This window comes from Solanum lycopersicum, chromosome 3 (assembly GCF_036512215.1).
Source record: "Solanum lycopersicum chromosome 3, SLM_r2.1".
NCBI classification, from domain to species: Eukaryota; Viridiplantae; Streptophyta; class Magnoliopsida; order Solanales; family Solanaceae; genus Solanum; species Solanum lycopersicum.
In genome coordinates this window covers 48,839,437-48,864,560 of record NC_090802.1, presented here as the reverse complement: position 1 = coordinate 48,864,560, position 25,124 = coordinate 48,839,437, and the positions used below count along the sequence as shown (strand labels likewise).

Sequence of the window (25,124 nt, the reverse complement as noted above, 5' to 3'; positions counted from 1 at the left end):
GGTGTTGACCGGCAGTTCACCGGAAAGAAGACAAAGTTAGCGGTTGGTAAGATTGACCGGTCGTTTCCACAAGACGGTGGCTTCGGTCGATTTGATCGGGAAGCTTCACTTCTTGTTCAGACCCCAAAGAACCTTTATTTTAGTGGGCCGTTTGGTCACATGGATTTGGAGCTTCGCTTTGATGTGTTTGCTTTATGCTGAAAATATTTTTGGAAATTTTCAAAATAATATTTAAGAGGGTTCATTAATAACATTTTTAATATTGAGTAAAAATGTTAAAATTTAGTTTGTTATATATTTTATTTTTATTTTTATTATTTATTTTATTTAAAAATATATATAATTTTTATATAACAGATTGAAAGGAATTTAGGGAAGATAATTAATTTTAAAAAGGAATAAATGTTAAAAATATCAAGTACAATTTATTAAAAAAACACTATTTTCTCCATTTTTCTAAGATAATTCAATATTCAATTTTCTTAATCCTTTTTTTATTTTTAAACACTTTTATTAACCAAAATAAATATTTAATTTTCACTAATTATTGTTATGAAAATCACGAAATTAAAGAAGTACCACATCTATAAAATTTGAATATTAATTTTTCACTAATTATTGTTATGAAAATCATATAATCAAAAAATATAATATCTCATTCTCACTAATTACTATTATGAAACTTTATGATAATACATTATAGTTTTATCTATTAGTTTTAATTTATTTTAATTTAAAAACTTGAACACCTATAGTTTTATCTGTATTTGCATACTTTTCTTTTTGTTTTATTTTTTAAAATTTTGTATCATTGCTTAAATTGTATTTATTTCAATTTGTATACCGTTTGTATTAGTATTTATTCTAGTTTCATGTTGTATTTTGTATGATGAAGCTTGTATTTCTTTATTAGTTTGTATTCATTCCAATATGTATGGCAAATAAATATGTAGTTATTTAAGAAATACATTTGTATTCGTATATTTTTTTTCACTTTGCATTTATTTTTCTTTTCAAAATCTTGTTTCCTTTTCTAAGTCGTATTCATTTCAATATGTGTATTATTTGTATTTGTATTCGAATACAAATGAACTAATAGAAAATTGTTCTTATAAATAAAATACATAACTAGTTGACATACATTTGGATGAATATAAATTAGGGACAAATACAAGATTCATAAACCATGCAACATGAATTTTTTTATAAATACAAATATTGATAGTATACATAGTGAGTGATTTGAATACAAATTGAGAAAGCATATCAAATCTAAAAAAGAACTATAAATACTATAAAAAAATAATAGAAAATTGTTCGACAACTATCCGATCTTCGTCGTCTTTTTCAAGATTCTCAAGAGTAGACGAAATTCTACATTTGCGTTCTGAATTTGAGGAAGGTTTTGCATACCAATGAGTCTTGTAAATGTTGTAACCCACTTTCTTTCTTCATTTTAGCAGCGGATCATACATTATACACTATTTGTTGAGTAATAAATAAATTAAAGGATAAAAAATCACTAGAAATTGATTGATTAAGATGAATACCTCTAATAAGCCTCTTAGATTCAGTCATCGGAGAGTAAACCATAACGAAAATTGAAAAATACAAACAACATTTTTTTAAGATTTAAACAAAAACAAAATCAGAAAAGAAATCTGAAAATAGGATAAAAATTGGGAATACCTTAATCAAAGAAATTTTTGTTGACCCATTTTTTGATTAAAAAAACAATCAAAATATATGGCAGAGAAATATTTGCAACTTGAATGTTGGAGGAAAATCAGAATAGATAAACATGAGAGAGAGAAAAAATTAAATGGAAGACAGAATTAACAATTTGAAAAGATAAATATGAGAGAGAATGTTTTTTTTTTTAAAAAAAAGATAGATATAATTAATTGAAAAAGGGAGATAAAATAGGAGGAAAATTGGGAAACATAAATTTTTTAAAATAATGACATTTTTTACATTATTACTAATATTTATAAAGTATGGATATTTTTACTAAATATGTTTTTTTTTTTACTAGTTTACTAATTTTTTCAAATATTTTTGAAATGTATTGGGTATTTTTAAAAGGGAAAAGGGTCAAAAATACTCCTCAACTTTGTTTTATTAGTTGATTACACCCTTGCCATTAAAACAAAGTTATTTATACCTTCGCCGTCATTAATTTCACCATTTATACCTTCAACTAACAAAAATCCCCAAATCAACAAAATAACCAAAAAAAAAAATTTAAAAAAAGACCCATTCCCATTTTAAATCCAATATCCTAACACACCCGTATAACACAATTTTTATTTTTAAAAAACATTTCCATTTTGGGTTTCTGGAGGTTAAACTTGCAATGATATTGCCAAGATCCACTCAAGAGAATGAGAATACATCATGGAAAATCTCAAAGTCATATGCCTTGATTGCTATTATTTTAAATGGCTCACCATATGGTTTTAAAGTTAAAACTGAGACAACTTTCAGCCATAGAGATACATGTTAATGAAAAGAATTAGATGAAATTGGTTGTCCTTCCAATCATCCATTTAGGAAACAGAGTTTGGAATCAATAAGATAGCAAGGTGGTAGTTACGTCTTGAATAGTTGTTTTCTTTGGGTTAGAGAATAAGAATAACAATCATTAATGTTTTCTTTTTTTTACTGTATCATAAACTTTTTGTTGGTTTCATAATTTGGGCTATTAAGATATTTTAGAATTTAGGATGCCTCTCGTGATGTTGTATAATCTAACTAATATCATTTTTCTTATCTTGACCAGTATTAGTTTGTTGTTAATACGATCATCTCTTTTGTGATATTTATACTGATTACTGAAAATTCATGCTTGAGAAGACTTTTGAGGGAGCAAAAGACTATTATTATCTTTCATTGGCTTTTCTGAAATCTTGTTTTCTACTTGGTCTTTCGGCAGAATCGTGATTTGTGGCTAATTTCGAAGGTTATTGGAATCTTCGTTGTTTACGCGAATTAGCCACAGTGAAAGAAGTTTTGGTTCTTAATTGTTGACCCAAAGAAGACGGCGGCAGAGGGATCGACGTGGAAGATTGAAACTTTTATTTTAGAGTTTAAGGTGAAATAGGTTTGGATTAGTTGGGTCGGATAAGGGGTTGAATTATATCAGGGTAGTGGATCAATTTTTTAAAAAAATGGGCTAATTTTTGTTGATTTGGAGATTTTCTTAAGTTGAGGGGGATAAATGGTGAAATTAATGGCGGTGAGGGAATAAATAACTTTGTTTTAACGGCAGGGGTATAATCAACTAATAAAACAAAGTTGAAGGGTATTTTTGACCTTTTTCCTTTTTAAAATTTTAAATCTGTTTTTTTACGTAACTGCTTCATGTTGAGGATATTTTCACAAGTATAATGATGCTTTGAAGGCTAGAAGATGCGGATGATTTCATCAACTTTGTCATATAAACGAAATTCAATATAAATTAACATCATTAAATATTTGTTGCTAATCTGTATTAAGAAAATCAGAAATTACTGGTTGTAATAAATTATTCAGAAACACGAAGTAACTGAGATTTTTGGAACCAGTAAATAAGATGAACATAAATTTATTTGTAAAAAAAAATAATTTAATCTGTAAAACTTACCAGAATCTTGAATACTCTTTTTGATAATTTAGGAAGAAAATCAAGTCCACTGAATTCACAGTGTCCCCTTGAGGAAATTATTCCCCTCTAGTATCCGAGGTTTGATTTGGAATATAACCTCCCAGGGTAAAATGATCTTAATCAGTAGAGTATAGATACCAAAAACTCTACTGTCAGCGAATCAATCCACAGCAGGAAAGTACACGAAGAAAAATGTGTTTTTTTAAGAAGAAGGAAGATCAAAAAATTCGTTAGTACAATTTCTGAAGACTGAATGGTATTTATAGGCAAGAATAATATATTTTGAAAGGTTGCAACCCTTTCAGAATTGACACGACCATTAATGAAAGGTTGCAAACTTTCAAATGGTATTGGCTGTTCCTGAAAGTTGCAACCTTTCAGAACAGTGGCGGGAATTTTTAAATATAACGAAATTTAAAACGGGTCACGCGCGCGGATCCGAGTCGGGTCGGGTTAACTAAAAAGTTGAAAACATTTCGGTTAATTCTGTTATCAACTGATTAATTGAAAATATTTTTTGGCCATTTAATTAAATAAATAAATAATTAAAATAAATATGTCCAAAAAATTATCTCTCGATCGATCATTTGCCAAATCCAAAGCCAAAGCCCTTAAAGCCAAAGCCGAAGCCGAAGTGAGCGAGCGACGACGATGACGGCGCGAGGGGGTCCCTCTTTCCAACCCTTTTAATAATTAATAGGAGTGTTTATTTATTTAAACTCTCCTATTTTCATTTCCATTACCGATGAGGGACTATTGCCTTTTTTATTAAAGCATTAGAAGACTTTTCAAGTTCCCAACCTTTCAAGTTCTAAACTTTTGAAATTTCTCTCCTTCCTTCTATTTTCCATCAATTCTTGCTATATACCCAACAATCCCCCGCATTGATGGGAAATAGTTATAACATAGGAATGCACGGACAATTGTGTACTTTACAAGTAAGGATTAATTGCATCTGGATAAGTAGGTTTTCCCTTGGACTTTCCGTAGTAAACATATGTCGGATATACTCGGTCAATCGGTAGATGTGATATCTTTAAACCGTCGAACTTTGGTGTATACCTAGACAACCATATGTCACACAATTAACCCTTTACTGTTTATGATTCTTACGGTTGTGTTCGTTTCAGCCATGAACACCTCCTGATTTCATAAGTGTATAGAGAATAGGCTTTTGACATAAATTCTCTTTGAAACGGCTTCCACTTCACACTCACATAGGTGATTTCTAACCGTGTCATCTCGTAGATACACTATTTGGTCAAATCTACCAAACTTAGCAAATCATTAAAAACTTTAAGCTTTATTACCTCATTAACAAGCCTTAAAGTCTTAACCTTTTCCTGAACATTGTCTTCATCATGAGAATGGATTGAGTTATTTGACAATGTCGAACCGTCAGCCACAACTTTGTTTTTCTCCTTGAATCTAGCTCTTGGAATCTCCAGTCTGCTAGATAGAGTTACCGTCATGCTGACTTGTCCTACGCCGTAAACCCATTCCCTTAGATGATCTTTCAACTGTCTCTCTCACTAGGCCTTTCGTTAGTGGATCTGACACATTATCGCTTGACTTTACATAGTCAATTGTGATAATTCCACTAGAGAGCAGTTGTCTTATGGTGTTATGTCTACGTCGTATATGACGAGACTTCCCGTTGTACATAACGCTCCTTGCCCTACCTATTGCTGCTTGACTATCGCAATGTATGCAAATTGGTCCAACAGGTTTGGGCCAGAATGGAATATCCTCTGGAAATTCCGAAGCCATTTCGCTTCTTCACCAGCCTTATCCAAAGCAATGAATTTAGATTCCATTGTGGAGCGAGCAATACATGTCTGTTTAGAAGATTTCCAAGAGACAACTCCTCCACCAAGTATGAATACATAACCACTCGTGAATTTTACATCATTTGACCCTGTGATCCAATTTGCATCACTATATCCTTCAATCACAGCAGGATATTTATTATAATGCAAAGCATAATGTTGTGTCCATTTTAAATAACCCAATATACGTTTCATAGCCATCCAGTGAGTTTGATCCGGATTACTAGTTTACCGACTCAGTTTACTAATAGCACATGTTATATCTGGTCGCATGCAATTCATAATATACATCAAACTTCCCAACACTCTGGCATATTCCAATTGAGAGTCACTTTGACCTTCATTCTTTTTAAATGTACAACTTAAATCAATTGGAATTTTGACTACATTGAAATTCAAGTAATTGAACTTATCCAATACTTTTTCAATATAATGAGATTGAGATAATGCTAGTCCCTGGGGATTTTTGATAATCCTGACCCCTAAGATCAAATCAGTAACTTCTAAGTCTTTCATATCGAACTTGCTGGACAACATGCGCTTAGTAGCATTTATATCGTCAATTTCTTTACTCATTATCAACATGTCATCAACATACAAACAAACAATGACTTCATGATTCATAACGTTTGTTTACATCCCTACTCTTTCGAAATAGGGCGAAACGTCGCAGCAACTCAGAAAATAATTAATTGATTTAATTTTAACAAAGTTTTAAAAAATAATTGAGTTTTAAAAAAGAGTCGCCACCTAATTTTAGGAAAAAACTAGGAAACCATTAAATGATTTACGAAACCAGTTTGATTCTAGGTAAGGGGTTCAAGTTATTCCAAAGGGAAGGGGTTAGGCACCCTTCGGAATCCACAAATGTGATTCCCGACTGAATTCATTTTTTCTTTCAAATTGAGGAAGAATGTAAAAATAAACATATATAAAAAAAAAACACGATATACACAATAAAATAAAATAATAATTATCGGCCTAAAGTTTGCCTAACGTCAATATTCACAAAATAACGAATGAAATTATAATTCAAACTTTTTCGAATAATTTCAAGGAGAAGCACCTCCGGGTACCTGTAAAAACACTTAGTGAAAGAGTTAGTACCAAATAAATATAAATAAAAATGAATAACTCAACTAATAACATAAAAATAAAAATCCGTCTTATTAACACGGGAGGCCTTGGAAATCGACGGTAATTTCTTCATCGGCCATTTCAACATATAAAATATATAAACTTGAATTAAAATTCCGTCTTTTTAAAATGGGAAGGCCTCCAAAACCGACGGAGAGTTTTCTCATTGGCCAATTTAACAATTTTAGAATATATAAACTTGAATTAAAATTCCGTCTTTTAAAATGGGGAGGCCTCTAAACCCGACAGATAGATTTTTCATCGGCCCTTTAACACTTTATAATATAAACTTGATTAAATTTTCCGTCTTTCAAAATGGGAAGGCCTCCAAAACCGACGGAGAGTTTTCTCATTGGCCAGTTTCAACATATAAAATATATAAACTTAAATTAAAATTCCGTCTTTTAAAATGGGGAGGCCTCTAAACTCGACGGATAGATTTTTCATCGACCCGTTTCAACATATAAAATATATAAACTTAAATTAAAATTCCGTCTTTTAAAATGGGGAGGCCTCTAAACCCGACGGATAGATTTTTCATCGGCCCGTTTAACAATAAACACTTTGGAATAGCAAAATAGAAAGAATTGAAAGTCATTTCAACCGATACATATTAATGAGATCAATAAATAATTAATAACTAAAATAATAGTAACATGATAAGAAAATAAAAATACTACAATGTAATAAACTAAATGACAAATAAACTTCAACAAATCACCGAATAACAAAGTAAGACAAGTAATTTGTCAAAGTGTAGAGACAATATAATATTAAAATAGGCACTCAACAATGATAAAGAGAAGTCACTATTATAATATAAAAAGATAACAAAAGACATAAAAGATGAGTCCAAAATCAAGATTTATACCAAATATGCAGTAATAATACTATTTAATGTTTTCAATCAAAGCAACAACCAAGACAAAATAACAGAACATTAAATATAAAACTAATATTCCTCATCTATATCAAGAACAACTTAATAATATATATATATATATATATATATATATATATATATATATATATATATATATATATATATAATAGAAACAAGTGAAGCCCATATGATCAAAAATATAAACTAAATAAAAATGAAAATCAACCCAATAGAAAACAAAGAATAGAAAAATGGAACTAATGAACTATAATTATCTGAGAAAGCAAACAAATGGTTGGATCTATTGTTCTCTGGAGTTGGTTTTTAAGGATTGATTTCTTCTTATTATTGAGGTCATTTCAATGACCAAACAGAGAGCATTCAAGAATTAATTCACTTACAAGAAAAGTAAAACAGCTTTAGCGCCTTACCTTTGCTCAAGCAGAAGGAATCTGCTGTCCGTTTCTCATCAGCTGGGCTGGATTCGCTTCTCCGAGCTTCGATTCGCGATATGAGTGGTTGCCGGTGGTGTCTCCTCGCTGCTGTCCGTTGGAGCTGTTGTTTGTTGCTGCCGGATGGAGCTGCTGGAGCGGTGGTCGGAGCCTGTTGCCTGGTGGTTTCACTGCTCATCTTTGCCAGAGTCGTTGTCGCTAGTGGCTGTTGTCCGGAGTTGTTGGAAGCTGCTGGTTCTCGCTGGCATCGCTGCTGCCTGCAAAAAAAAATATAGGTGAAAAGAAAGGGAGCGAGAGGGACGGAAGGGGGCTGTGAGAAGGAGGAAGGGGTGAGAGAAGGGGAAAGGGCGACGGGAGGAAGAGGAAAGGGGGAAAGGGGCTGCTGGAAGGAGGGAAAAAAGAGAGGGAAGGAAGAGAAAAAGGGGAGAGGAAGAGGCGGCTGGAGGCGACGGGAGAGGGAAGAAGGGGAGGTGGCGGCTGTGAAGAGAGAGGAAGGGCTGTGAGGGAGAGGGGCTGACGAAAAAGAGGGAGAGGAAGGGTGAGAGGGGCTGACGGAAAGAGGGAGAGGAGGAAGGGGAAAGGGAAAGAAGGGAGGGGCTGGCGGCTGAGGGAGGAAGAGAGGAGAGGGGAAGGGAAGAGGATGAGAGGCGGCTGGCGGTTGTGGAGAAAAGGAGGGGAAGGGTTTGGGAGGAAGAGAGAAGAGGAGATGGATAGGGGGGAAGAAGGGTTTTCCCCCCCTTTTCTCTTCTTGAAAAATTACTTCCCCCTCTTTTTGACCTAAATAAAGACTCAAAATGGGTTCAAATGACGGACTTAGTATTGTGGCCCAAAATTACGAATTTTTTTAAAATTTTAAGCCAAAATTGGGTGTCAACAGCTGTCCCTTTCGTTGTGTATGATTGATGAATGAAATCGTGGACAACGAAAATTGACAAACCCAATTTTGACTGAACACATGACCTTTGTAGAGAAGTGCGGTTGCATGTGGTGGAAGTCAATCCCAGACGTGTCTCCAAAAGGTTTCATGATGTGTTGCATCCTTGTTGAAGTAGTTTGCACCTGTTTTTTTTTTTTGATTTTTTCCTTCTTTTTTTTTTGATTTTTTGATTTTTTTTAAGAAATTCATCATTTCAAATGCTCTTGACAAAGACTGAGATAAAACTTGTCAGCTTAAAATTCAATTTAAATGGGAGACAGTGTCTTTCACCGTGTCGACACTTAATCTCTCTCCCCCACATTTTACGTTAGTTGACGTTGAGGGATAAATATTTCCTTTGAGATGCACGATTCTTTTTCTGGCAGTGCATGATTGCTTGCAGGGCATGAATATCTTCCCTCAATGCGCCAATTTTGCGAGGGATGAAATCTTCTCGTGATGCATAAATTCCGCAAGGTATAAAATCTTCTTGCGATATGTAAACTTTTGCGAGGAATTGAATCTTCTCGCGATGCAGGAATATTGACTCGCAATGCATGAATTAACTATCGATGCTAAATTGACTCTCGATGCATGAATATGAACTCGCAATGCATGAATTTTCTGCGAGGCATGAAATCTTCTCGCGATGCATGAATTTCTGCGAGGTATGGAATCTTCTCACGATGCATGAATTATCTGCGAGGTATGAAATCTTCTCGTGATGCAGGAATATTGACTCGCAATGCATGAATATTAACTTGCAATGCATGAATTAACTCTCGATGCATGAATTGACTCTCGATGCATGAATATGAACTCGCAATGCATGAATTTTCTGCGAGGCATGAAATCTTCTCGCGATGCATGAATTTTCTGCGAGGTATGGAATCTTCTCGCGATGCATGAATTATCTGCGAGGTATGAAATCTTCTCGCGATGCAGAAATATCAGCGAGGTATGAAATCTTCTCGCGATGCAGGAATATTGACTTGCAATGCATGAATATTAACTCGCAATGCATGAATTAACTCTCGATGCATGAATTGACTCTCGATGCATGAATATGAACTCGCAATGCATGAATTTTCTGCGAGGCATGAAATCTTCTCGCGATGCATGAATTTTCTGCGAGGTATGGAATCTTCTCGCGATGCATGAATTATCTGCGAGGTATGAAATCTTCTCGCGATGCACAAATATCAGCGAGGTATGAAATCTTCTCGCGATGCAGGATATTGACTCGCAATGCATGAATATTAACTCGCAATGCATGAATTAACTATCGATGCATGAATTGACTCTCGATGCATGAATATGAACTCGCAATGCATGAATTTTCTGTGAGGCATGAAATCTTCTCGCGATGCATGAATTTTCTGCGAGGTATGGAATCTTCTCGCGATGCACGAATTATCTGCGAGGTATGAAATCTTCTCGCGATGCATGAATATTGACTCGCAATGCATGCATATTAACTCGCAATGCATGAATTAACTCTCGATGCATGAATTGACTCTCGATGCATGAATATGAACTCGCAATGCATGAATATGAACTCGCAATGCATGAATTTTCTGCGATGCATGAATTTTCTGCGATGCATGAATTTTCTGCGAGGTATGGAATCTTCTCGCGATGCATGAATTATCTGCGAGGTATGAAATCTTCTCGCGATGCAAAAATATTGACTCGCAATGCATGAATTAACTCTTGATGCATGATTTTTAACGAGGCCTGGATGGCTCGATAATGTTCCAACTGTAACGAGGTGGATGGCTTGATAATGTTCCAACTGTAACGATGTGGATGTCTCGATAATGTTCCGACTGTAACGAGGTGGACGGCTTGATAATGCTCCAACTGTAACGAGGTGGACGGCTCGATAATGTTCCAACTGTAACGAGGTGGACGGCTCGATAATGTTCCACTGTAATGAGGTGGATGTCTCGATAATGTTCCACTGTAACGAGGTGGATGTCTCATTAATGTTCCAACTGTAAGGAGGTGGATGGCTCGATAATGTTCCACTGTAACGAGGTGGATGGCTCGATAATGTTTCCAACTTTAAATGAATTTTTGAGATCCTCTCAAAAATTCTGTCCCAGTTTCCATTATGAAGAGAAATGGAAATCTTACTGGGTATATGACCGAGCCGTTGTGGCGCCTACGTATCCCATTGAAGCAGGAATCAGGTCAAACGTAGTTCCCCTCCTGTGGATGATGAGTGCTGCAAAGAATCTGAAAGATTATCAGTAGAAAATGCACAATATGAGCATGATGGAATATGCAAATGGTATTCTTGCTATATTCAAAACCTAAAACAAGACATATCACATTTTGGAATGGACAATCCAATGAAGTAAAATAGGCATCTAACGCATATAAGATTAAGTTAACAACACCTTTTATAATGAACAACTCAAAAGACAATTTTTTTTCTTTTTTTTTTCAAAAACAAAAATGCGATGAGATAGTCAAATCTTCACCACGATTGGTACCAACAGTTAAGATTGCAGGTAAATCTTTTTTTTTTGTAAGATTGAATTAAGGTAATTCCTACTGCTTCAAGTGGTACCTCAAATATACTTAAGGATTGACAAGATCCGTTCATCTTGTTTCAAACAAAGATTTTGAATTGTATCAATCCTCATGTTTCAAGTGCCCTCGCGACAAAGGCTAGTCCTATTTCACACATATTTGAAACATTTGGTTATAGGACATTTTTCAGAGTGCACTCACACTCACAAGAATGTTCAATGCACACAACTGTGATACCATATGCTTGACCCTAATGTAAATCTCCACTAATGTGAGAACATTTGGAATGAGATCATGTAGGGCTTGTCATTGGCTTGTAACGTAGGTTTAGGGATGGGTAGGATATTTATTTGAGATAAAAGTGACTGAATTCCTCCTTGAGTGTTACACAGAATTTGTGCTCTTAATGATTGGTACGCCTTTGGCGTTAGATCCTCTTCATTGTTCTCCCAGCTTTCAAATTCTTTTGAATTCTCATTTTGAACACTTTCCCCTTTTTTTTCTTTTTTTTTCTTTTTTTTCTTCTTTTGATTCCTTATTCGTTGAAGCTTTTCTTTATTCACTTCTTTATTATAATAATTTTTCCTTTTTTTTGAGTATTTTCCTTCCAACCTTTCACTGGTCCTGTAAAGTAATTTTTTGCCTTTCTTTATTTTTTTCACTTTTTTTTTCTCTTTTTCTCTAGAGTCTTTGCTTCCTTGATTTTGAGAGACTCAATATCTTTGCTTTTTGAAATTTCAAACATTGATCTCCTTTTATAATTTGCACATTCTTTGTGCACTCAAGAAGGTTGGGCCAAGAGAGGATAGTGCTCGTAAGCACTCAAAAGGGTAGTGGTTAAGATGTAGTTGTCCAAATGAAAGTTTCAGGCTCAAATGGGAAAGCTAGGGATTAATGTAATTTGGTAGGCTTTGAAAGGCACAATCGGGTCAAAAAGGCCTACAATCCTTTCTCAAACCAAACATTACTCATGATTTCGCCTCGAAAAACATTCAGGTCAAGTTCTAGATCAACAGTGTAACACAATTGAACTTTGATCAAAATCTCACCACACAATGCACATGAAACATAAGGTTAGTTTTATTCTTATCTTGATTGAATGCAAGAGAATTTTCAAGCATCACAAAAGTACAGATAAGAGGTACCACGAGAATCTGTAGTTCACCGTAAAACCAGTCTTTTCAACCATATCGAATGTATTTACACGCTCTTAACTGCATAGGTTCCGACCGAGTTGAAGACATGACTCTTACAGTATGTACAAATAATTTTATTTTATTTTTTTGAAAAATGATTATACCGAACCCAAGAAGGGTTGCCTACGTATCTCATTAAAATGAGAATCAGGTACGCGTAGTTCGTGCAGGTATGACTTGGAAAATATGCACAAACTATCTTTTTTTTTCTTTTTGAAAAAGATAATACCGAACCCAAGAAGGGTTGCCTACGTATCTCACCAAAATGAGAATCAGGTACGCGTAGTTCGGCAGATATGACTGAGAAATTATGCACAAACGATTTTTATAAAATCTTTTTTTTTGAGAAGATTATACCGAACCCAAGAAGGGTTGCCTACGTATCTCATTAACATGAGAATCAGGTACGCGTAATTCGGCTAGATAAGGCATATAATAATTTAAAGATTTGGGATAATGCCCAAGTACCCCCTCAACCTATGCCTGAAATCTCAAAGACACACTTATACTATACTAAGGTCCTATTACCCCCCTTAACTTATTTTATTAATAATTTTTTACCCCTTTTTAGCTTACGTGGCACTATCTTGTGGGTCCAACGATGGTTGACTTTTTTTTCCGAACTAGTGTCACGTAGGCTAAAAAGGGGTAGAAAATTACATATAAAATAATTTCAGGGGGGTAATAGGACCTTAGTATAGTATAAGTGTGTCTCTGGGATTTCGGACATAGGTTGAGGGGGTACTTGGGTATTTTCCCTAAAGATTTAGACAACTCAAAGAAATTCGTAGGTCCAATGCCACTGAAATTTATAGTCATGAGGTTTTTTTTATTTTTTTTATTTTCACCAATATATTTTATAGCCTCTTAATCATCAATATTTATACTGTCTGTTGAATGTACCATGTGAATTTATACAGTAACGATTTGTTGTACTCTTTTTGAATGTTTTCTTGAATCTTTGTCTCCTTCTAATTTTCACGAGATCCAGACATTATTATGACCATCCCCGACTGATGTCGGGTACGATATCCCTACAAAAATATGAGAAATATGTGAGAGGAGAACCGGCATGCAAAATAATAATAAAAATAAGTGAATGCGACCTCATAGTCAAATACTCCCCTGATTTATCGTTTTGACGTGATATAATTGAGAAATGCGAGGACTCTAATTTCGCTAATCCTCTTGTCCTCTTGCAACTTTGGACAAATAATAATTTCTGAATTGAGACATAAATCAACGTTTCACTTTAAAGAAGAACAACTCAAAAATGTAAAAGTGTTAGTTCCTGTACATAATGAATAATGCAAAATATCACACAAATAATGAAAAAACACATAAATACTGTTTTAATTAAAGACAAACCTAATATATCACATAGCACACAAACAACTATTGCGCGTCCTATACAAATATGTGACTGTCACGACCAGAATCTAGACCCCAGACGAGACCGGCGTCGTTGACCTCTCAAAGGTCGCAGACAAGCCTGCTTACGTCATTCTTACTTTACATAGATTAATTTTAGCGGAAAATTTGAAATTTTTGATTCTTTAATCATACTTGCTGAACATTCTTAACATTTCGTAATCGTTCATCATCAACCATCTAACATTTAAGAGATAAGCAACTGAAAGAAATAATTCATTAAGTATTAATTGTATATCGGCCAAAATAGCACCAATACAAAGTTTGAACCAAAACAGGAAAGAAACGCTAGTGGAACATGCCCCACTAGCTCAACTCTAAAACTACGCTAGAATGTAAAACAGTAGCATCCTCAAAAGCATGAGGACCTACCAAACTCCGGATGAATACTGATGTCCGGATAGCTGCGACAACGAACATGTAGCTCAAGCGTCCACCTGTGCCTGCACCTAAATGTAGATGTTCGTATGGAATTAGTACACACTTGTACTAAGTATGAGTATATGCAAGTACACACCAGGGACATGCATGAGAAAGAATAGCTCTTTCCTAACAACATGATTTTTGGAAGTCAAGTCAGTGGACTTGCCAAATTGAGATTGGGAAAGTGATGCCATGAGAGTGACGTGCATCATTATAATTATTGTATGGCACACAAAACATAACATATTCATATAACACATAACATATAACACATACTTTCTTTTATATTATTCATTCATATACCATGAGACCTTATTATCATAGACTTAACTTTAAGACTTTCCAAAATGAGGGCTCAACATATGGGACCTCAACTAGGGAGCCTTCTTTAGCAAACACAGAGTCTGCTTCACTCATTCATTCGTATTTCATTTCAATTCATTCATAGGCCAGTGCGAACACCAGCTATACCTATGTTGTAGTTTAAGACTTTCATCGGGTTTGCTGTGCAATGATCAGGAATGACCTAATGTCATTACCTGAATCTAGCTCACCTCTTGATTATCCTATCCTAACACTTTCGGTATCATTCATTTCTTTATATGATTCATTTAAGGCTGGCCTCATTCATTCATTGGGAACTTTAACTTTAACCGACATAGATCATGTGAGCATCATGAAATCCAGTGTCTTCTCCACACCGAAAAGAGGTGGAATCACCGGCCAAAGCGATTCAATAACATGCTAGCGTATATGAGAATTTAACCCCGCCAGATCCCTATAGTGGCAATATAGGTTCAAAGACTAGGAGATGTATGGAGACCCATACCCGGCAAGCCGGACAGTCTCATCTCATGAGAATTACGTGAACCTCCGCCCTTCCCGAAAGAAGGCATCACCACTCATAGCTAGCCTATCGGTGGTCGGTATAAAGTTCCATTACATTCAACTCATACATCATAGAAGTTTGCTTCTAGTATGAGGACATCATAGCTCAATAGATGATTTCTCATCTCATCATTAGTATTAAGTGTTTTAAACTCAATATTTTTATTAGAGTATTCATAGAGACTGGTCTCTTCATTATCTTACACTCTCATTGGTGAGTATGTATCGGTAACATTTACTTAGGCTCATTTGAGATTGCTCTCATCATATGCATTAACCTCACATCATGATTGTCACCACATTCTTCATTTCATTACTATATCTTAGGTTCACTTATTCTTGAACGTATGTTAAACTTATATATCTATACATACAAGCCATGAGGCTTCATTTATAGTTCGTTAAGTGAATTCTTGTTTTTCTAAGATTATGTATTACAAGACTTATGTATCTTGTATATATGCCAAGATCTTTGATTTTTGATCTAAGTAGATGATATTATTCTTGAATATTTCACTCACGTATGACTTATGTATCAATATGGAGGTTTGGACATGAGAACCCAAATCTTGAATTATTTGGATATCATTTATATTTTTCATTGACTTTAGTTCTAATATTCGTAAATTAGAACTCTAAATTAAATCTCAACATTTTCGTGACATAATGAATTTTCTATTTTAATTAGAATTCTAAATTAAATTTCAATCATTTACATGAAAGAATAATTTTATAATTTAATTAGAATTCTAATTTAAATCTCAATATTTACATAAAAGAATTAATATTTTATTTTTAATTAAAATTCTAAATTAAATCTCAATATTTACATGAGAGAATTAATTTCCAACTTTAATTAGAATTTTAATTTATTATTATTATTATCTTTAATTAAATCCGCTTGAATAGGGAGGTTGTGGGTTCGAACCCCCACATCCCCTTATTTTTCCTCTCTTTTTCGCTGAAGAGGAGGCTGTGAGGTGGTGGGTTCGAACCCCCACAGCCCCTCATATATATATATATATATATTTTTTTTTACGTTGCTACAGTCTTTGAGGTCGTGGGTTCGATTCCCACGCCTCACGCTTTATTTCTTCCCATTTTTCCCTCTCTCGCGCGCACTTGGAGGTCGTGGGTTCGAATCCCACGCCTCCCATTTAATTTACTGAATTAATTCCCTTCCCCTCTTTTCCCCAGGTCGCGTGTTCGATTCCCTTCAGTCCCATTTCTTTTCCTTTTTTCCCGAACTGGGGGTCGGGGGTTCGATTCCCGCCCCCAGCATCTCTTTTTTTTTCTTTTCTTCCTCTTCCTGTACCCGATTTCGAATCCCCCCAGCCCCCCGTTTTTTTTTTCTTTTTCTGCGAGCTACTGCAGCTTCACAGGTGAGGTCCCAGGTTCACTGGCGGCCTCATTCCTTTAAAATTTAATAAATTTCCAGGTTTCCTTCATTAAACTTTAGTCTAAATTAAAGTTGCATTGTTTCTGGAATTTTTGGTCATTTTTCAATTCGTTTTCATCAATATTTTCACTTGAATTCCTAAGAAAATTCGTAGACTATTATAACACATTTTAAGTGCATCTTTTATGGGTTTGTTTGGCTAAAAGATTGTTAATCAATTACTATATACTTCATCATAATGAACATCATCTTGTACATCCATTATACACATCAAATACACAATAAATACAATCATATTACATTAAACTTTTGGAGCATTACATAGAGAACCTCATTCACCGTAACATACTTAATTTCAAGAAAACATGATTGACATTCATACGATTCCAAGTACACAAACATAATCATATTCATCGCGAAAACACAATATACCTCTAAATCTACCAGCAATCATACCCAACCTAAAATTCATTGGGAGCTAGTGACAAGGACATACAAAAGGGAACAACCTTAGTTTTCGGAATGAATATCTTGAACCTTAAGGGGTCTCTTGGGAAAGGGACCGAGAGAGAAGAAAACTCATACCTTAATCGATGTTCAAACTTTGATGTTGTTGCCCGGAAAACTCCTCCAAAGCACTCCCAATTCACTTCAACGTACACCTCTCTCGACAAACCTCTCTTAGCCTTGACGTTTTGATTACTTTTTCTTTTGCTTAAAAAATTTTTGTTAGTTCTTCAAGCATGAAAACTGTTGATGTTTTGTCAGAAATAATGTGAGGAAGATGGAGGACGTGAGAGAGGGAGTTAAGAAGCGTGAGAGAGAGAGGACTATTTGGATTAGGAGACTAATTCAAGAATTAGTCAAATAACATTTAAAATAAATAAATACAAATCTATTTTATTTATTTACTTATTTATTTATTTATTCATTTAAAACGTGAAAGGACAATTATGCCCTTAAATACCTATTTATTCTTATTTATATAATTCTTTTTTTTTGAATCGTTACAGTGACCCTTTTATGCCTAGGGTAGGCCTATCGATTTGAAGGATGTATACGTCATTTGAATTATTTCGTTGCCCCAAAACTCAAATTTATACAGATTTTATGAATAAAACCTAATGTGAATACATAATAGGGAAAATGTATACAAAATAATCAGTCCCACGCAGGGGTACGACCCTAAACTATGCCTTCATGAAATATCCTTCTGCTTTCTTGATTTATCATCTTCGGGTGGCAATATCTTCAAGTAGGCTCGTAGCTGGTGAAGCTATTTCTTTAACCTAATCAAACTATAATCTAATTGTTACACTATGAGACAATAATTTTCCCAAACAACGTATACATCCTTCAAATTTAAACACATAAATATGAAAGTCCATTTAGGCCGTTGGCTGTTTTGGACTTAAGGTGGTCTTCTAATAGACCCAACACGCCTTGGGTATTGGTCATCTTAGTTCAAATGCGCTATTTTCGGGATTTGGCTTGGCTCTACACTAGTTGACTAAGAGTGCTTTTGAAAGACTGGAACCCAAGTGGACAACTTAGGCTGGAATTCACGACAACCATTAGACGCATGACGAACCAATAAATTGCCGATCATTCCAAAAAAGGATTGAGTATTTTAAAGTCCGATTGCGGTTCCGCAAACCATCCTTTAATATACTATGCATACATATTGGAAGATGCCATGAATGCAATGAAAAATATATACACAACAAGATAAATAATGAATAAATACAATAAACAAATAATCAGCAAAATATAAAATTACCAGATATAACATAATAATAAAACAAAAAATTTCCTCAATTTAAACAAAAAATTAAATTCATATTGGTTAAAACCTCTAAAACTCCCCAGTGGAGTCGTCATTCTGTTTACATCCCTACTCTTTCGAAATAGGGCGAAACGTCGCGGCAACTCAGAAAATAATTAATTGATTTAATTTTAACAAAGTTTTAAAAAATAATCGAGTTTTAAAAAAGAGTCGCCACCTAATTTTAGGAAAAAACAAGGATACCATTAAATGATTTACGAAACCAGTTCGATTCTAGGTAAGGGGTTCAAGTTATTCCAAAGGGAAGGGGTTAGACACCCTTCGGAATCCACAAATGTGATTCCCGACTGAATTCATTTTTTCTTTCAAATTGAGGAAGAATGTAAAAATAAACATATATAAAAAAACACACGATATACACAATAAAATAAAATAATAATTATCGGCCTAAAGTTTGCCTAACGTCAATATTCACAAAATAACGAATGAAATTATAATTCAAACTTTTTCGAATAATTTCAAGGAGAAGCACCTCCGGGTACCTGTAAAAACACTTAGTGAAAGATTTAGTACCAAATAAACATAAATCAAAATAAATAACTCAACTAATAACATAAAAATAAAAATCCGTCTTATTAACACGGGAGGCCTTGGAAATCGACGGTAATTTCTTCATCGGCCATTTCAACATATAAAATATATAAACTTGAATTAAAATTCCGTCTTTTTAAAATGGGAAGGCCTCCAAAACCGACGGAGAGTTTTCTCATTGGCCAATTTAACAATTTTAGAATATATAAGCTTGAATTAAAATTCCGTCTTTTAAAATGGGGAGGCCTCTAAACCCGACGGATAGATTTTTCATCGGCCCTTTAACACTTTATAATATAAACTTGATTAAATTTTCCGTCTTTCAAAATGGGAAGGCCTCCAAAACCGACGGAGAGTTTTCTCATTGGCCAGTTTCAACATATAAAATATATAAACTTAAATTGATTTCTTCTTATTATTGAGGTCATTTCAATGACCAAACAGAGAGCATTCAAGAATTAATTCACTTACAAGAAAAGTGAAACAGCTTTAACGCCTTACCTTTGCTCAAGCAGACGGAATCTGCTGTCCGTTTCTCATCAGCTGGGCTAGATTCGCTTCTCTGAGCTTCGATTCGCGATATGAGTGGTTGTCGGTGGTGTCTCCTCGCTGCTGTCCGTTGGAGCTGTTGTTTGTTGTTGCCGGATGGAGCTGCTGGAGCGGTGGTCGGAGCCTGTTGCCTGGTGGTTTCACTGCTCATCTTTGCCAGAGTCGTTGTCGCTAGTGGCTGCTGTCCGGAGTTGTTGGAAGCTGCTGGTTCTCGCTGGCATCGCTGCTGCCTGCAAAAAAAATATAGGTGAAAAGAAAGGGAGCGAGAGGGACGGAAGGGGGCTGTGATAAGGAGGAAGGGGTGAGAGAAGGGGAAAGGGCGACGGGAGGAAGAGGAAAGGGGGAAAGGGGTTGCTGGAAGGAGGGAAAAAAGAGAGGGAAGGAAGAGAAAAAGGGGAGAGGAAGAGGCGGCTGGAGGCGACGGGAGAGGGAAGAAGGGGAGGTGGCGGCTGTGAAGAGAGAGGAAGGGCTGTGAGGGAGAGGGGCTGACGGAAAAGAGGGAGGGGAAGGGTGAGAGGGGCTGACGGAAAGAGGGAGAGGAGGAAGGGGAAAGGGGAAGAAGGGAGGGGCTGGCGGCTAAGGGAGGAAGAGAGGAGAGGGGAAGGGAAGAGGATGAGAGGCGGCTGGCGGTTGTGGAGAAAAAGAGGGGAAGGGTTTGGGAGGAAGAGAGAAGAGGAGATGGATAGGGGGGAAGAAGGGTTCCCCCCCCCCCCCCCTTTTCTTTTCTTGAAAAATTACTTCCCCCTCTTTTTGACCTAAATAAAGACTCAAAATGGGCTCAAATGACGGACTTAGTATTGTGGCCCAAAATTACGAATTTTTTAAAAATGTTAAGCCAAAATTGGGTGTCAACAACGTTTTTAATGTAAACACATTTATCACATTCGTTAATCTTGAATCCATTTGTCAATATTATTTGATCAAATTTAGCATGACATTGTTTGGGTGTTTGCTTGAGTCCATAAAGTGACTTCACAAGTCTGCACACTTTCTTTTCTTTACCAGGAACTATAAACCCTTCAGGTTGTTCCATGTAAATTTCTTCCTCTAACTCTCCATTTAAGAAGGTTGACTTTACATCCATTTGGTGGATTTTAAGATCATGCACTGCTGCTAGTACTATTAACATCCTAATTGATGTTATCCTTGTTACTGGAGAGTATGTGTCAAAGTAGTCCAGACCTTCCTTTTGTCTGTACCCTTTGACTACCAGTCTAGCCTTATATTTGTCAATAGTCCCATCAGGTTTCATATTTCCTTTTAAAGATCCATTTTGATCCTAAAGGTTTATTTCCTGGAGGAAGATCAGTTAATTCCCAAGTGTGATTGCTTAAAATTGATTCAATCTCATTATTGACTGTTTCTTTCCAATAAGTTGACTCTGACGAAGACATGGCTGCTTTAAATGTTTGAGGCTCATTTTCAAGCAATAGTCCTACCAAATCTGGTCCGAAAGAAACAAATTTTCGTTGTCGAGTACTTCGCCTAGGTTCCTCACTAGTTAGAATATTTTCCATTGATTCTTCTCGTGGTCGTTTAGATCTTTCACTTGTTGACTCACTTTCAGTTTTATAAGGATAAATGTTTTCAAAAAACTCTGCATTATCTGATTCAATTATCGTATTAACATGAATCTCAGGATTATCAAATCTGTGAACCAAAAATTGACAGGCTTTACTATTCACAGCATACCCAATAAAGACACAATCTATTGTTTTGGGTCCAATTTTAACCCTCTTAGGTAAAGGAACCTCTACCTTGGCTAAACACCCCCACACTTTGAAATATTTCAAGTTGAGTTTTCTTCCTTTCCACAACTCATATGGAATTGATTGTGTTTTTCGATGGGGTACTCTATTGAGTATTTTATTAGCTGTAAGGATGGCTTCCCCCCAAAGATTTCGCGGTGAACCAGAATTGATCATTAAGGCATTCATCATTTCCTTTAATGTTCTGTTCTTCCGTTCTGCCAAACCATTTGACTGTGGTGTATAAGGTGCAGTAGTTTGATGAATAATACCATATTCCAAACATATCTCTGCAAAAGGAGATTCATATTCTCCACCCCTATCACTTCGAATCATTTTTATCTTTAGATTCAATTGGTTTTCCACTTCATTTTTTGTATTACTTAAATGCATCAATTGCTTCATCCTTACTATTAAGCAAATATACATAACAAAATCGAGTGCAGTCATCAATAAAAGTTATAAAATAATTTTTCCCACCACGAGATGGTGTTGACTTCATATCGCATATATCTGTGTGGATTAAGTCTAAAGTTTTAGAATTTCTTTCAACAGACTTGTAAGGATGTTTAACAAACTTACTTTCCACACAAATTTCACATTTCGACTTATCGCATTTAAAATCAGGCAATACTTCTAGATTAATCAATTTTCGCAAGGCTTTGTAATTTACATGTCCCAAACGGGCATGCCATAAATCACTTAACTCCAATAAGTAAACAGAAGCAGAATTTTTATTAATACTTTCAATAACCATTACATTTAGTTTGAAAAGACCCTCATTGAGGTAGCCCTTTCCTATGAACATTTCATTCTTACTTATTACAGCTTTATCACTAACTAGGACACACTTAAACCCGTTCTTAACGAGTAGTACAGCAGAAACTAAATTCTTCCTAATAGTAGGGACATGCAGAACATTGTTTAAAGTCAACACTTTGCTGCATGTCATTTTCAGCATTACTTTCCCAGTTCCGGCAATCCTTGCTGTTGCTGTGTTTCCCATGAATAAATCTTCATCGTACTCAGCAGGAGTGTACGTTGCAAAGGCTTCTTTTGCAGAGCAAATATGTCTAGTAGCACCTGAGTCGAGAAACCACTCCTTGGGATTTCCAACTAAGTTACACTCTGATATCATTGCACACAAGTCATCTGCATCTTCCATCTTTTCCACGAAGTTTGCTTGAATTTTTCCTTTCCCTTTGTTTTTGTCCTTTTTTGGAGCATGACAATCAGAAGATCTATGATCAGCCTTGCCACAATTATAAATGTTGCCTTTGAATTTCTTCTTGGCCTGTTCTGACTTTTGCCTGTTGGACTTCTTTCTCTTTTTGTCTTTGGTAGGAGCTTCTTCAACAATATTAACTCCAATGATTGTTGAACTCTTACGCGACTTCTTTTCGGCATTTCTGTTATCTTCCTCAATCTTGAGACGAATCACAAGATCTTCAAGCTTCATTTCTTTACGCTTGTGCTTTAGATAATTCTTGAAATCATTCCACGAAAGAGGCAACTTCTCGATCATTGCAGCCACTTGAAAAGCTTCATTTACTACCATATCTTCAGCAATCAGATCATGGAGAATATGTTGAAGTTCCTGCACTTGTGATCCAACAGTTACCATTTTATAGTCTAAAAACTTTGCGACCAAATTTTTTCAAGCATGCATCTTTTGTCTTATATTTCTTCTCAAGTGCATTCCACAACTCTTTTGAAGTTGTTATTGCACTATAGACATTATATAAGTCATCCTCTAAAGCACTCAAAATGTAACCTTTACATAGGAAGTCTGACTGTTTCCATGCTTCAACAATCATAAATTTTTTCCTGTCTGGCATATCATCAGCAGGTACTGGAGTATCTTCACTTGTAAATTTTTGCAGACCAAGAGTGGTAAGCCAGAAAATTACTCGTTGCTGCCATCCTTTGAAATTCACACCTGTGAATTTACCCGATTTCTCTGCTTGTGATACAAGAGTTCGGGTTGGTACAGCAACAGCCACTGTAACACCAATGTTTTCCATTTTTGATAAACAAAATTGATACAATATAAGTAAGCAATAAATTATAATTGCAGACTTAAAGGAGTATAAAATCACAAAGATTTTTGTCTCCGCCAGAAACACAGATTTAAATAATTTCCTTAAGATTGTTGCCAATATGTGTTAAGAAAATCAGAAATTACTGGTTGTAATAAATCATTCAAAAACACGAAGTAATTGAGATTTTTAGAACTAGTAAATAAGATGAACATAAATTTATTTGTAAAAAAAATAATTTAATCTGTAAAACTTACCAGAATCTTGAATACTCTTTTTGATAATTTAGGAAGAAAATCAAGTCCACTGAATTCACGGTGTCCCCTTAAGGAAATTATTGCCCTCTAGTATCCGAGGTTTGATTTGGAATATAACCTCCCAGGGTAAAATGATCTTAATCAGTAGAGTATAGATACCAAAAACTCTACTGTCAGCGAATCAATCCACAGCAGGAAAGTACACGAAGAAAAATATGTTTTTTTAAGAAGAAGGAAGATCAGAAAATTCGTTAGTAAATATTCTGAAGACTGAATGGTATTTATAGGCAAGAATAATATATTCTGAAAGGTTGCAACCCTTTCAAATGGTATTGACTGTTCCTGAAAGGTTGCAAACTTTCAGAACAGTGGCGGAAATTTTTAAATATAACAGAATTTAAAACGGGTCACGCGCGCGGATCCGAGTCGGGTCGGGTTAACCAAAAAGTTGAAAATATTTTGGTTAATTTCTGTTATCAACTGATTAATTGAAAATAATTTTTGGCCATTTAATTAAATAAATAAATAATTAAAATAAATATGTCCCCAAAGCTGAAGCCGAAGCGAGCGAGCGACGACGACGACGGCGCGAGGGGGGTCCCTCTTTCCAACCCTTTTAATAATTAATAGGAGTGCTTATTTATTTAAACTCTCCTATTTTCATTTCCATTACCGATGAGAGACTATTGTCTTTTTTATTAAAGCATTAGAGGACTTTTCAAGTTCCCAACCTTTCAAGTTCCTCTCCTTCCCTCTATTTCCCATCAATTCTTGCTACATACCCAACAATATTTACCTCAAATGAAGAATTATGACATTTTCTGGAGACTCACTTAAAAAATATAATACGTAAATTGAGACCAAAACAAATACCAAAGGCAATTTTAATATAATTTGTTGTGCATCTAATTTAATTAATAGGAGTGTAAGCAACTTGAAATAAACTAGTTTCTCCTTTGTTGCTTTATATATGTTTCTTGGTCGTTAAAAAGGGTTAGTCACTGAAGATGCATCATAGATATTTTATTTAATTGTAACAAATATATACAAAAGATAATTGAATATAATTTACATCAATTTTCTGCTCTCTTTCTTTGATGGAGAATCACTATTTTTCTTAATAATTAATCTTTTTCTGATTAATAGGCTTGAGTTGAATTGATTGACTGAAGTTACTATAAATATTGGGTAACAATTTGAAGAAAGTATAACTTATGTTGGAAAAGTTTGTATATTTGAACTTTATATAAATCAGGTGTCGTTTGGTAGAGTGTATAAAAATACTGTTAAATATTGTATTAGCAACACTTGCATTGGTAATCCTCGTATAAGTTATGCTTGTATTAGTTGTACATAATTATTTCTTATGCATTGTTTGATTTGGAGTATTAAAAACAACAAGAATTATACAAA

At 34.9% G+C, this 25,124-nt stretch overlaps 1 long non-coding RNA gene across 1 annotated transcript; it reads right to left on the bottom strand.

Moving 5' to 3' along the window:
• Positions 1 to 14,234: 14,234 nt before the first annotated feature.
• LOC138347236 (uncharacterized) lies at positions 14,235 to 20,373 on the bottom strand. The gene is made up of 2 exons (XR_011220014.1): positions 19,620 to 20,373; positions 14,235 to 14,480 (listed from the first exon to the last, which is right to left on the bottom strand). It is a non-coding gene; the product is annotated as an uncharacterized lncRNA (long non-coding RNA).
• Positions 20,374 to 25,124: the final 4,751 nt, after the last annotated feature.